This window comes from Silene latifolia, chromosome 2 (genome assembly GCF_048544455.1).
Source record: "Silene latifolia isolate original U9 population chromosome 2, ASM4854445v1, whole genome shotgun sequence".
Taxonomy (NCBI): Eukaryota; Viridiplantae; Streptophyta; class Magnoliopsida; order Caryophyllales; family Caryophyllaceae; genus Silene; species Silene latifolia.
In genome coordinates this window covers 126,968,312-126,980,665 of record NC_133527.1, presented here as the reverse complement: position 1 = coordinate 126,980,665, position 12,354 = coordinate 126,968,312, and the positions used below count along the sequence as shown (strand labels likewise).

General features: G+C 39.6%; 1 long non-coding RNA gene and 1 other non-coding gene across 2 annotated transcripts; one reads left to right on the top strand and one right to left on the bottom strand.

Annotated features, from left to right (window-relative positions):
• Positions 1-6,200: 6,200 nt before the first annotated feature.
• LOC141630245 (uncharacterized) lies at positions 6,201-8,973 on the top strand. The gene is made up of 3 exons (XR_012537464.1): positions 6,201-6,385; positions 6,481-6,541; positions 8,744-8,973. It is a non-coding gene; the product is annotated as an uncharacterized LOC141630245 (long non-coding RNA).
• A 1,069-nt stretch (positions 8,974-10,042) lies between these two features.
• Positions 10,043-10,149, bottom strand: LOC141644651 (small nucleolar RNA R71). The gene has a single exon (XR_012544263.1). It is a non-coding gene; the product is annotated as a small nucleolar RNA R71 (small nucleolar RNA).
• Between the last annotated feature and the right edge of the window lie 2,205 nt (positions 10,150-12,354).

Below are 12,354 nucleotides of genomic sequence, written 5' to 3'. Positions count from 1 at the left end.
AAGCCATTTGCACTATAGAGGTTTTACCTTATTAGGTAAATCAACTAGATCCCATACGTCATTCTCATATATGGAGTCCATCTCTGATTGCATGGCTTTGAGCCATAGCTTTGAGTCGGAACAAGCCATAGCACCTTTATAGGTAGCGGGTTCATTACTCTCTAGGAGTAAAACGTCATTCTCCTCGACCATACCAATGTATCTGTTCGGAGGATGAGAGACTCTACCCGACCTCCTAGGTTCCTCAGGATTATTAACCGTGTCATCAGTTGGAGGAACAACTTCCTCCATCTGTTCCTCGGTTGTTGGTTCTGGAATCTCCGATAGCTCGAAGGTTCTATTACTCGTCTTGTTCTCGAGAAATTCTTTCTCTAAGAACGTCGCACTAGCCGCAACAAAAACTCGATGTTCGGTAGGCGAATAGAAGTAATGACCAAATGTTCCTTTTTGATAACCTATAAAGTATGTCTTGACTGATCGCGGGCCGAGCTTATCCTCGTGTCTCCACTTGACATAAGCCTCGCAGCCCCAAACCCGAATAAAGGACAAGTTAGGGACCGTTCCCTTCCACATTTCATATGGAGTCTTGTCGACAGCTTTAGTCGGTCTTCGGTTAAGTATAAGAGCAGCTGACAAAAGAGCAAAACCCCATAATGAATCAGGTACTACCGTGTGACTCATCATGGATCGAACCATATCAAGTAAGGTTCGATTTCTCCGTTCGGACACACCATTTAATTGAGGTGTTCCAGGTGGAGTTAACTGCAAAACGATTCCACAGTCTTTAAGGTGTTGATCAAACTCATTTGAAAGATATTCTCCACCCCGATCTAAACGGAGTGCTTTAACCTTTCTACCCAGTTGGTTCTCAACCATGTTCTTGTATTCCTTGAATTTCTCAAAGGACTCACTTTTATGCTTCATTAAGTAGACATATCCGTATCTACTCAAAACGTCCGTGAAAGTGATAAAATATCTATAGCCATCTCTAGCGGTAATATAGTTCCACAAACATCAGTATGTATGAGTCCTAATAGGTCACTAGCGCGCATTCCAACACCTTTGAAGGAAATTCGAGTCATTTTGCCAATGAGACATGATTCACACGTGCCATATGTAGAAAAATCGAATGCGGGAATGGTCCCATTATCGACGAGTTTCTTTACGCGTTTCTCATTTATGTGTCCCATTCGACAATGCCATAGATAGGTTTGATCTTTGTCACCAACCTTTAATTTCTTATTATTCATGTGTAATACTTCCGTGGTTTGATCGAAGATGTAAATTCCATTCATGGAAACTGCTTTGCCATAAATCATTTCATTGAAAGAGAAAATACAGCTATTATCCTTTATTGAAAATGCAAAACCGTCTTTAGCAAGTAGGGAAACAGAAATAATGTTCTTAGACAAATGGGTACATAATAGTGATTATTTAAAAATAACTCAAAACTACTAGGGAGTTGGATTACATATGTGCCCTTCGAGACAAAGCAAAGCAACTCGTGCTCCATTCCGACTCGCAGTCCACATCACCCTTTTCGAGAGGTATGATGTTCTTTAGGCCCTGCAAATGATTACACAGATGAGAACCACAACCAGTATCAATTACCCAAGTTCTGAAACTTGCATGGTTAATCTCAATCATATGAATATAAGATGACATACCAACTGGAACGACGCGGCCTGCTTTGATGTCCTCACGGTAGACGGGACAGTTCCTCCTCCAATGTCCAGTCTTGTGACAATGATGGCACTCAATCTCACCGCCCTTGCTCTTTGCCTTGCCCTGTGAGCCACTAGTCTCACCGGGCCCACTCTTACCATTTCCCGGCTTTTTAAACTTTGGCTTACCTACAGCTAGGTCGCCATGAGCCTTGCCCTTACCTTTACCCTTGTTGGAAATCGTGAGAATATCCTGCTTCATGCTCCCACTCAATTTCATATCCTTCTCGGTCTGTACGAGAAGAGAGTGTAGCTCATGAGGACTCTTTTTCAAGTCATTCATGTAGTAGTTTGCTCTAAAAAGGGCAAAACCATCATGAAGAGAATGAAGCATTCGGTCAATGACAATGCTCTCACTGATACAAAAATATCCTCAAGTACCTACGGAGGACTAATGAAAGCATATGTGATGATAACCGATTACATTTAATTACGAATTAACATATTAATTCGTCCAAACTTACATCATATACATTAATTAAATATAACTTATTATACTCAATTTACGAATTGACAGTTAATTCATCTCAACTAATATTATTTAATCGGCATTAAATAATCGTCTCATCGACAGATTGACTAACTGTTTAGTCATATAAGGCATCAATGTGATTACATTTCCATAACCACATCTCTCAAACACATCCTATAGGTGTGACCTTTAGGGACCAGTTGATCACCGCCATCTGTATGATAATAACGTCAAACTTTCTAGCAAGCCAACCGTTATTAGGTAATCATTAATCAACTGATTAAAATACGAAGTATACCCTTGTGAACCAGTAAGAGATTTACAAATGTTATCACACTAATTTGTGGAGGACACAAGCTCCAACAAACTCCCACTTGTCCTCACAAGTGTATGCGCGATAACCGATTCTCATATCCTAAAATTTCTCCCACTCAATGTAAAACAATTTGCAAAATCTGTATTCACAAAGGTCGTATTTTACAAGTGATCTGCATCAAGAGTGGTTTCCCCGACTAGAGAGTAACTTAACTGATAAACGAATCAACATTCGAGCATGGCCATGCATTTCAGTTACAACTCCTCGAGTGGCCCTGAGAAATAACTATACCTGATAAGGGTTGGATATTTTCCTCAACTCGAATCCTGCAGATGTAAGCACAGTATGAAATGACCCAGAAAAAATCTACTTAGCCTCCAGTTACGGCAGACCGTGAGAAAGAAACCAAAGTCACCCAAAAACGGCCTTAATCTCAAGAGACAGTCGATAGTCAAAAGAATCAACTCTAGGAACACAATGGATGTCCTATCCACGACCTGGCACCGGATGTTTTTAAACATTTAGGTCTCCATTACGTTGTCACAAAAAATTGTCCTACGAGGTATCGTTATAATCTCGCCTTTGTGATCGATCAGTTAACAGTTTGACTTATGGCTCGTTGAACCCACCATCAATCGACTGCACAATATAATAGCCAGAGTTATCAGCTCATTAAGACGATTACGGACCAAATAAAATATAATGTAATTCAGTTCACTTTGTGGAGTTCAAAGTTGTCAGTACAATCCACATGAAAAACAAAATATTATAATAAAACGATGAAGTTATAAATAGTATATGAAAAAGATAATGTATCAAATCCATAATTAACTACTACAACTCAGGAACACATTAAATACCCATGGAAATAGCGTGCCCTACATGCTTATCATAATTCAACGATTCAGTAGTAGAATCTGCTACAACACTCTGTTTGGAACTCTTCCAGCTGACCGCAGCACCATTAAGAGTGAAGACGAACCCGGACTGAGATTTTGTATCATCTCGATCCGTTTGGAAGCTAGCATCTACGTAACCGGTTGCGCATAGCTTAGTATCTCCTCCATAAGTCAATACCCTATCCTTAGTCCTCCGTAGGTACTTGAGGATATTTTTAACAGCTATCCAGTGTGTTTCACCTGGATTCTTTTGGTACCGACTCGTCATACTCAATGCATATGCCACGTCTGGACGTATGCATATCATGGCATACATGATTGATCCTATTGCAAATGCATAAGGAACACGACTCATGCGCTCAATCCCTTCAGGAATCGTGGGTGACTGAGACTTGCTCAACTGCATCCCAGACGTCATTGGAAGGTTCCCCTTCTTGGAGTTGGTCATGCTGAACTTCTCAAGAATCTTATCCAAATAAGACTCCTGACTAAGTGATAACATCCGTCGTGATCTATCTCGGTAGATACGGATTCCCAAAATGCGTTGTGCCTCACCCAGATCTTTCATCTGGAAATGGTTCTTCAACCATTCTTTAACCGAAGATAGGAGAGGAATGTCATTCCCACTCGACTTGATATATAAGCATGGTTCTTCGACCGATCGAGTGAAACCATACTCTTTTATCACCTGGTCGAAACGATGATTCCAACTCCGAGAAGCTTGCTTAAGTCCATAAATGGAACGCTTAAGCTTGCATACTTTCTTAGGATGTTCAGGATCTATGAAACCTTCGGGTTGCACCATGTACAACTCTTCCTCCAAATAACCGATTAAGAAGGCGATTTTCACATCCATTTGCCAAATTTCATAATCATGAAAAGCGGCAATCGCTAAGATTATCCGAATGGAACGTAGCATGACTACTGATGTGACCATAATTAGCGCATATTTAGTCCCCGAATTAGCCTTGTTCCCATGCTTTTTAGTGCCTATTTGGGTTATTTATTGTCTTTAGTTCTTTGTTTTGCACATTCTTTGAGGTTTTGTGTCCTTGGTAGGAAAGGAGTGCAAACCTTGCATTTTCATGGCAAAATGAGACTAAATTGATTGAATCCAATGACCAAGAATCAAGGAGAGACAAGATTAGAAGGCGTTTGTACATATTATAGTAGTTGGGCAATGATGAAGAAAGATCCTTGCATCCCCAAGGATTTTATGAAGAAAAGGGAAGAAAAGAAGAAGAAACAAGTCTGAGCAGCAATCCGTGCGGATTGTCCTGAAGTCGCCCGTCCCCAGCACCACAATCCGTGCGTCTTCCATACAAGACGCCTGGGCAGCAGCTACCAGAAGACGCCCGTCTTCGGGCAGAGACTCACGAATCCGGCCGTCCCGAGCCTAAGACGCACGGATTCCAAGACAGCGCAAATTCGTTTCTTCAAGCTTCAAGAAAGATGCCCATCCTTCAGAAAATACCGGCGTTTCCTTAAGTAGGGACTTAATCGTCATTTAAGCCCTTAGTTAACCCTAATGCATCCACCTAATTTCCACTATAAATACCCCATTAGTCTAATTGGAAGAGCATGTTCTTCTTATCAATTCTTAGAGTAGTTAATATCAATCAAATCTCTCTTTAGTTTTGTAATCAACAATTAATCAAGTTTTAATACAAGTTTTATTTCCTTAATCTCTCTTTTGTTCAGCCTTTATTTTGGGTAATTGAAGATTATTTGGGTTATTATTGGGCGATTGACAACCTCTCAATCAAGTATCAAGTACTTCTATTATTCTTTGCTTTATTATTGGAATCATTAGTAGGTATAATTCTCTTAATCCCTTTTTAATTATTGCTAATTACTTTCATTTGTTCATCATGTTTCACTTTGTTGGTATGATTGACAACCTTGCTAGCATGTTCAACATGATAATGAGTGAGTAGTTCCATAGCTAGGGTTAATGGGTAATTAAGGGAAACCAACATGGGGAATGATTCATGCTTAAATTAATATGCTTTCATGGTTTATTTGCTTGCGTGTTTTGATCTCAACTCATGCACATGTTATGTTTGATGAAATGCGAGCCTATGAATCCTTGCATTTTTTACCCATCACCTCTCTTTTCAATGAGACTTGTAAGATATAAACCAACTCGAGTCTCATTAGACCATGCATGTTGTTGAGTAGGGAAGACTAAGTCGACTTGTAGGTGTTGTACAATCTAATCGATTCGGCTCGGGGACCCAAACTTTCCTAGGATTGTAAGATATAACCTAACTCAATCCATCACAACAATAATAGCTTGCTTATAATTTGAGGACATGTTTGTATGATCAATTCCCATGAATCCCCTATGACTGTAACACCCGCGAATTTTCTATTTTGACATTTAAAATTTATTAAACCGTTTGACTACTTTATTGAATAATTTTGAATTATTCAATTTAATTAATTTTATGTCAAACACGATTTTATAAACGTATTATATAAAAGCTCATTTTTATAAAAATACGTATTACTAAATTATATTTTTGAGGCGTAATTTATATAATAATATATGTATACGTATTTTTGGTCGGATAATAATGATGACTGTAATAATCATAATCTCCGTCTTAATTTCCGTCTAAACTTTAGACCGTCACATTTCATGTTGTACCTAATTTAATATGGACCAATCAAAAACCAACAACACATTCCCTCACCTTCAAAATATCTACTATTATCATTATTATATATTATTATTATTATTATTATATATTATTATTGTTGTTGTTTTGTAACCCGTCCCCACCCCCCATTTCCCTTCTCCTTCTTTTCTGCGTAAAACAGCAACAATAACAAAAACGCAGCAGCAGCTTCAATCCAACGCCAACCACCATTTCCGCCTCCTTCAACCTCCGTTATCTCCCTCATTTCTCAACCAAATTTAATGATTCTTGCACCCTTGGCTTCCTCTCTTCTTCCTCCTCATTTCTAGGTAAGAAAGTCTTATTCTTGTTGAATTTTCGAAATGGGCACCTTATTACAAACCCGGTTTTGTGACCCATGTTGCTCGATTTTCCTCATTCCTAGTTGAAGACCGAAGTAAAGCTCGTGCCTTGGACGTTTTCACCCGAGAATTTGAAGAGTTAAGGTAACGGTGATAGGTTACTCGACAAAATGTCGATATTTCACCCTTCCCACTCGTTTTTCACCTTTATATGTCGTAAAGCTCAGTCCTTTTTGTCCTCCTCTTGTCTGTAGTTAAGTTTATGGTATTAGTCGTTATTTCACGCGGCTGTTTGGGTATTTTCGGCTCGTTTCCTTCTGGATTCGGGTACGTGGAAGGGAGTTTCGAGTCCCTATAGTTGTCGGGTTTGTGTACTGCTCCTTTCCTATTGTTCATCCCTTTTGAGTTCCTTGGGTGAATCTTATGATGGTCATTTATACTGTAGACGTGTTTCGTTTCCGTCTCAACCCGGGTTTATGTCCGTCCCTGATGGAACGAATTTGGGCTGCTTGAAATTCTGTTTTGTAACCGAATTGGACTGTTTATTCCTCTGTTTGGGAACGGTGTTAGTGCAACCTTCAGACTGTTTTGGAACAGTCAAAATGTAAGTCATTTGGGGCCTGCGTTTAGGCTCGGGTTTAGGCGTCTTATGGCTCTGTTTTTGGGCCGATTGAGAGTCAGGATATGAAGTGAGGTGATGGGCGGTTGTGGGTAGTCGAGCATGGGCTGTGTCAGGGCTGCTCACAGCCTGCTCTTGGACGAGTCGAAGGTTGACAATGGCCTGACCGTGGCCTATGGTCACGGGTTTGAGGCCTCGTTGGTTGTGGACTCGTAAAAATGGTTGCCCAAGTTCCCTCTTTGTGTCGTATTAGGTAGTTGTGGCAACAAGTGTTTTGGTTTGATTATTTATATTTCCGTCTTGAGGATAGTATAACGGGAATTATTAATATAGTTCATTTATATTTCTTTCCACTCATGTTTTATATTTGTGGGATTTCGTTACTTAATTATTTAAATAACCGTCTCATATATTATATAACGTAATTCGTTAATATCGTTCGTTTACATATTATTTCAATTAGGCTCATATGAGATTAAAAGCTGGGCTCATTTGGTTTTGTTTGTTGGGCTCACTACCTTAAGATTTTTGGACTCACCATGGTGGAATTATTAGGCTCACCTCATTTCTTTTGTGGACTTTATTTGATTCATTTGTTGGACTTCACATGATTACATGGTTGGGCTTTGCTTGATTAACTTGATGGATTTCTTGTGTCTTCAAGTATTGGGTTTTTATAACTTGTTGATGGGCTCATAAACGAGTCACTTGGACATGGTCACATTTTATCCCGTATATTTCACATAACGTAAATTATGCATTATCACTTGTTATATTTTATTTAACCGGCATGTTAAATTATAAAATGGAGTATTCCTTAATATAATACAAGTATGAGATATTTATTATAGTTATTTGTGAAGGGTCATAATTTGATAATGCCTTGTATTGTTCTATTGTGAGAGTCTTGGTCCTATCGGATACTAGGGGTGAGCTATAAGCCCTCTAGTTGCGATAAGACCGTTGGGATTAATGTTCCCATCTGTACTTATGGTGAGATGCAAGCCACAAGTATGAATGTGACATTAAAAGATCCCGTGTCATATGATGTCTGCATGATCATTCTTATCCTTATTGTGACTCGAGTGTGACATTTTACATTGTGTGACTACTTGACATTCCTCATTTATTTGCCCTCGGACATTGGGTCACGGTTAGGTGCCATTGTTTCCGAGTTGGGCCATTTTTCCTTCCGCCTCTTCGGACCGGGGGTCACGGTTAGGTGACAAGGTCCCGTTTGAGGTTACTCGACTGTCGGGCACGGTTAGGTGTACCATGTTTCGAGTCTTGGATACGATTTGGTATCGTTTGTCGAATCGGGTGTCGTCCATCCCGAGAGTCTGGCCAGGTTTAGACTAGGACCGTATTATGATCGTCGTCCTACCAAGAGGTTGGAGTCTAGAGGGTTTGTCTTGTTTGAGTTCATACTAAGTATATGTCTTTCACTTGTTGAGTCGTGTCCACATGAGTGGGTTGACTTGGTGATTCTATTTCCTTGATTGCATATTCATCCTCATGCATCATGCCTATTCTACTAAGAAAGTATTATGCCTGTTTCACCATGATTGTTCATTATATCTCCTTATTCCTTATTGTTCGTATATGTTGCATGATTAATATGTTTGATTAAGTGTTGTTTGTTATCTGCATTTCGACATATTGTGGCTGGGAGAACCTTGAGTTACTCCCCCCACCGACCGTGGCGTTCATGTTTACATGAATGACAGGTTTTGAAGATGCTTACGTGGGGAAGACGTGTGGGCTAGCGAGAACTAAACCCTTGGACCTTAGTTTCTAATTTAGAAACCCTTGATTTGTTTATTCGTGGGATATCTTTTCCCCGCTTTCTAGACTTGGGTTGTAATAACCTAAAATTTGTCTATCGTAGTATTTGTTTCTTTTCGTTAGTGGCACCCGCGTGCTAATCTTTAGTTAGTAATTTAAAAAGTTTTTAAAATCTCACTAATTTCCGCATTAAATTATTAGTTATATTTTCCGCTTTATCGCGGAGTGTCACAGTGACCCCATGACACCCTAGTGCTTTTTCTCAATTGTTTACAACCCTTTCAATTCATCTTGCTTATTTACTTTCATTGCTATTTAGTTTAGTGACCTTCTACATCAACCCAAATTGTGACACCCCTAAGACACCACTAGTCTTAATAGAAATCTCATCTCAATTCCCGTCCCTTGGGATCCGACCTTTACTTGCCTCTTTACTAATTGTAGAGTTGTTTGTGAAGCTATAAATTGTGTTTTGGTCTAGGTGCTCCTAACGACAAGTTACCGAAAAGATTTTAGCCCCGACCAAAAATGGTGTCGTTGCCGGGGACGGTGTTATCTTTATTTAGATTTTCTTATATTGTTATTAGTTGTGTCTTTCTTTGCCTTGAGGAAGTAAAACTCCTCAAGGTTTGTTCTAATTGTTTTCAAGTTGTTTGATATTTTGCATGTCTAGAAGGTCACAAGGTGATTTGTTACTTTTTGATCGTGAAATTGAAAGAACTTTGACAACTAATAGAAGACTTGCTAGCAGAAATTTGAGAGGTATTAGTGAGGTTGTGGATATTCAACCAACTATTGAGTTTATCAACCCTTTTGCAAGAGAAGGTGAGGAGAACCCAACACAAAATACAACACAAAATCAACTCACAATGCCTAAGTTTTCATCACATTCCGTACCCACCGAGGAGAACCTACCCAATGGTACTCCCACACCACAACATCTAACCGGAAATTTCATTGCCAAATCCGCATTTATCCAATTAGTCGAAAGAAGCCAATTTGGGGGGATGCCTAGTGAAGACCCTCACTCTCATATGGAGACCTTTTGTGACTATTGTGATGCGATTTCTCAAACCGGTGTAACTCAAGACCAAATTCGATGGGTCTTATTTCTTTTTTCTCTAATTGGCACCACGAAACAATGGTTGAAGGGCCTTGATAAGGCCACTCTCGGAATTGATTCTTGGAAGAAGTTGGCTCTAGCTTTCTACAAAAAATTCTACCCACCGGAAAAGACTAACATGCTAAGAGCTCAAATTACGGGTTTTAAGCAAAGGGATGAAGAATCTTTGTATGAAGCTTGGGAGCGGTTCAAAGGAATTTGTCGCTCATGTCCTCACTATGGACTTAGCGAGTGGTTCTTGGTACAACAATTTTGGAACGGTCTATATGAAGATTCAAGGAACATTCTCAACGTGGGATCAAATGGAATGTTCACCGAAGTTGATGACAATCAAACTTGGAACAAAATTGAGGAAATGGCGGTCCATAACTCACAATATAGTAGACCTCGCAAGGCTACTAGAGGAGGAAAGCATGAAGTGGACTCCGTTACTCAATTGGGTGCTCAACTTAGTGCTCACATTGATACCATCAATTTGAAGTTTTAAAAAGCTATGGCTAGACTTGAAGAAGCCTCAAAATCACCAAAGCATCATGTTAATGCCATGACGGCATCTTCATCAATCCCAAGTGGGATATGTGAGAATTGTGGAACATTGGTACATGACTCAAGTGAATGTAGGGGAACAAATGAACAAGTGAATGCTTTCCAAGCATACAAGAGTGGTACCCCTTATTCCAACTATTACAATGAAAACACCAAATTCCATCCAAATCTCTCATACAAAAGCCAAAATGTTCAAAACCCTGAAACAACATACACCCCACCTCCCATGAGAAACCAAAATCAAAGACCCTTTTACAACCAAAACCAAGGTTACCAAAATCAAAATCCATACAATCAACAAAATGACCAAGGTTTTGATGTTCAAAAAGCGGTCCTCCAAATGCAAAAGAATCAACAAGAATTTTTCACTCAAATGCAAAAAGATAGTCAAGCAAAGGAAACTACCATCAACAACATCCTAGCTCACACCAAAATGTTGGAAACCCAATTGACTCAACTAGCATCTTCAAGCTCACAGAGACAAAAGGGGCAATTACCACCTCAAAGTAATCCCCCAAGACATGAAACGGTTAGTGCCATTCACTTGAGAAGTGGTACAAGGTATGAAGCACCAAAGAAGCAAGTTGAGGATGAAGTTGTGGAAGCTAGTGACAAGGAAGAAATTGTGCAAAACTCCAAAGATGGAGAATCATCAAAAGAAGAAATTTCAAAGAAAAATGAAGACAAGGTCAAGGAGAAGGAGCCCATTGTGATTAGACTTCCTTTTCCAAGTCGTCAAGCCAAGCCCAAATTTGATGACCAACTTGGAAAGTTTATGGAAATTGTGAAGAATTTGGAAGTCTCAATTCCTTTCACAGAATTAATCAATCACGTGCCGGCCTATGCGAAATACATGAAAGACATCCTCACAAAGAAGTCAATCCAGAAGCTTGAGACTATCGCCTTCACTAAGGTGAGTAGTGCAATACTTCAAGGGAGTTCACCTCCAAAACTCAAGGATCCAGGAAGCTTCTCAATACCGTGTACCATTGGCGACACCACGATCAACAAAGCCTTATGTGATCTAGGGGCTAGTGTGAGTGTTATGCCATACTCGGTGAGTAAAAGGTTGGGGATGGGAGAGCTTAAATGCACCAATATCACAATCCAAATGGTCGATAGATCGACGAAGACACCATTAGGGATATGGGAAGATGTTCCTGTACGAATTGGGAAATTTTTCATCCCGGTGGACTTTGTCATTGTTGATATGGAAGAAGATTCCAATCATTCCAATAATTCTAGGAAGACCTTTCTTACACACCGTGGGTGCGGTGATCGATGTGAAACATGGAGAGCTCACTCTAGAAGTGGGAGATGAGAGTATAACTTTTAATCTTGACAAAACTATGAGAGCTCCCCGTTTACATGAACCATGTTTTATGATCGATCATTATAGCCGGAAGGATGATAGGAAGAAGTCGGAACTCCAATGGAAGAAGAAAATTGAAGATGCTCCATTCAAAGAGCAAGTGAATTGCAACAAAGAGAGCTTGCAAAGCTCACCAAAGTCAAGCAATGAAGAAGATGGCCTTATTGGCCAAAACAAGCGAATGAGAAAGTTGTCTCTATCAACTCAAGAGATCTTTAGTGATCAAGTAGATGAAGTTTGTGGTCTTTGGGACGATGAGTTTGAAGGGATTTTCAATCCCTACATTGGTAATGCTATCGATCAAGACCGACAACAAGGGCAAAGATCTATTGAAGAACTTTATCACGATAATGAACAAGCTTTTGATTATTTTTTCAAGGTGTTGAGCAATATCAACAACACCTTGGACATGCCCCCTTGACATCTCATCATGAATGAGAGTTTGGTGGAGTCCTCCCTAAACCACCATTTGTAAATATTTCTAACTCCCTAACTCGCATTTTAATTCTTAA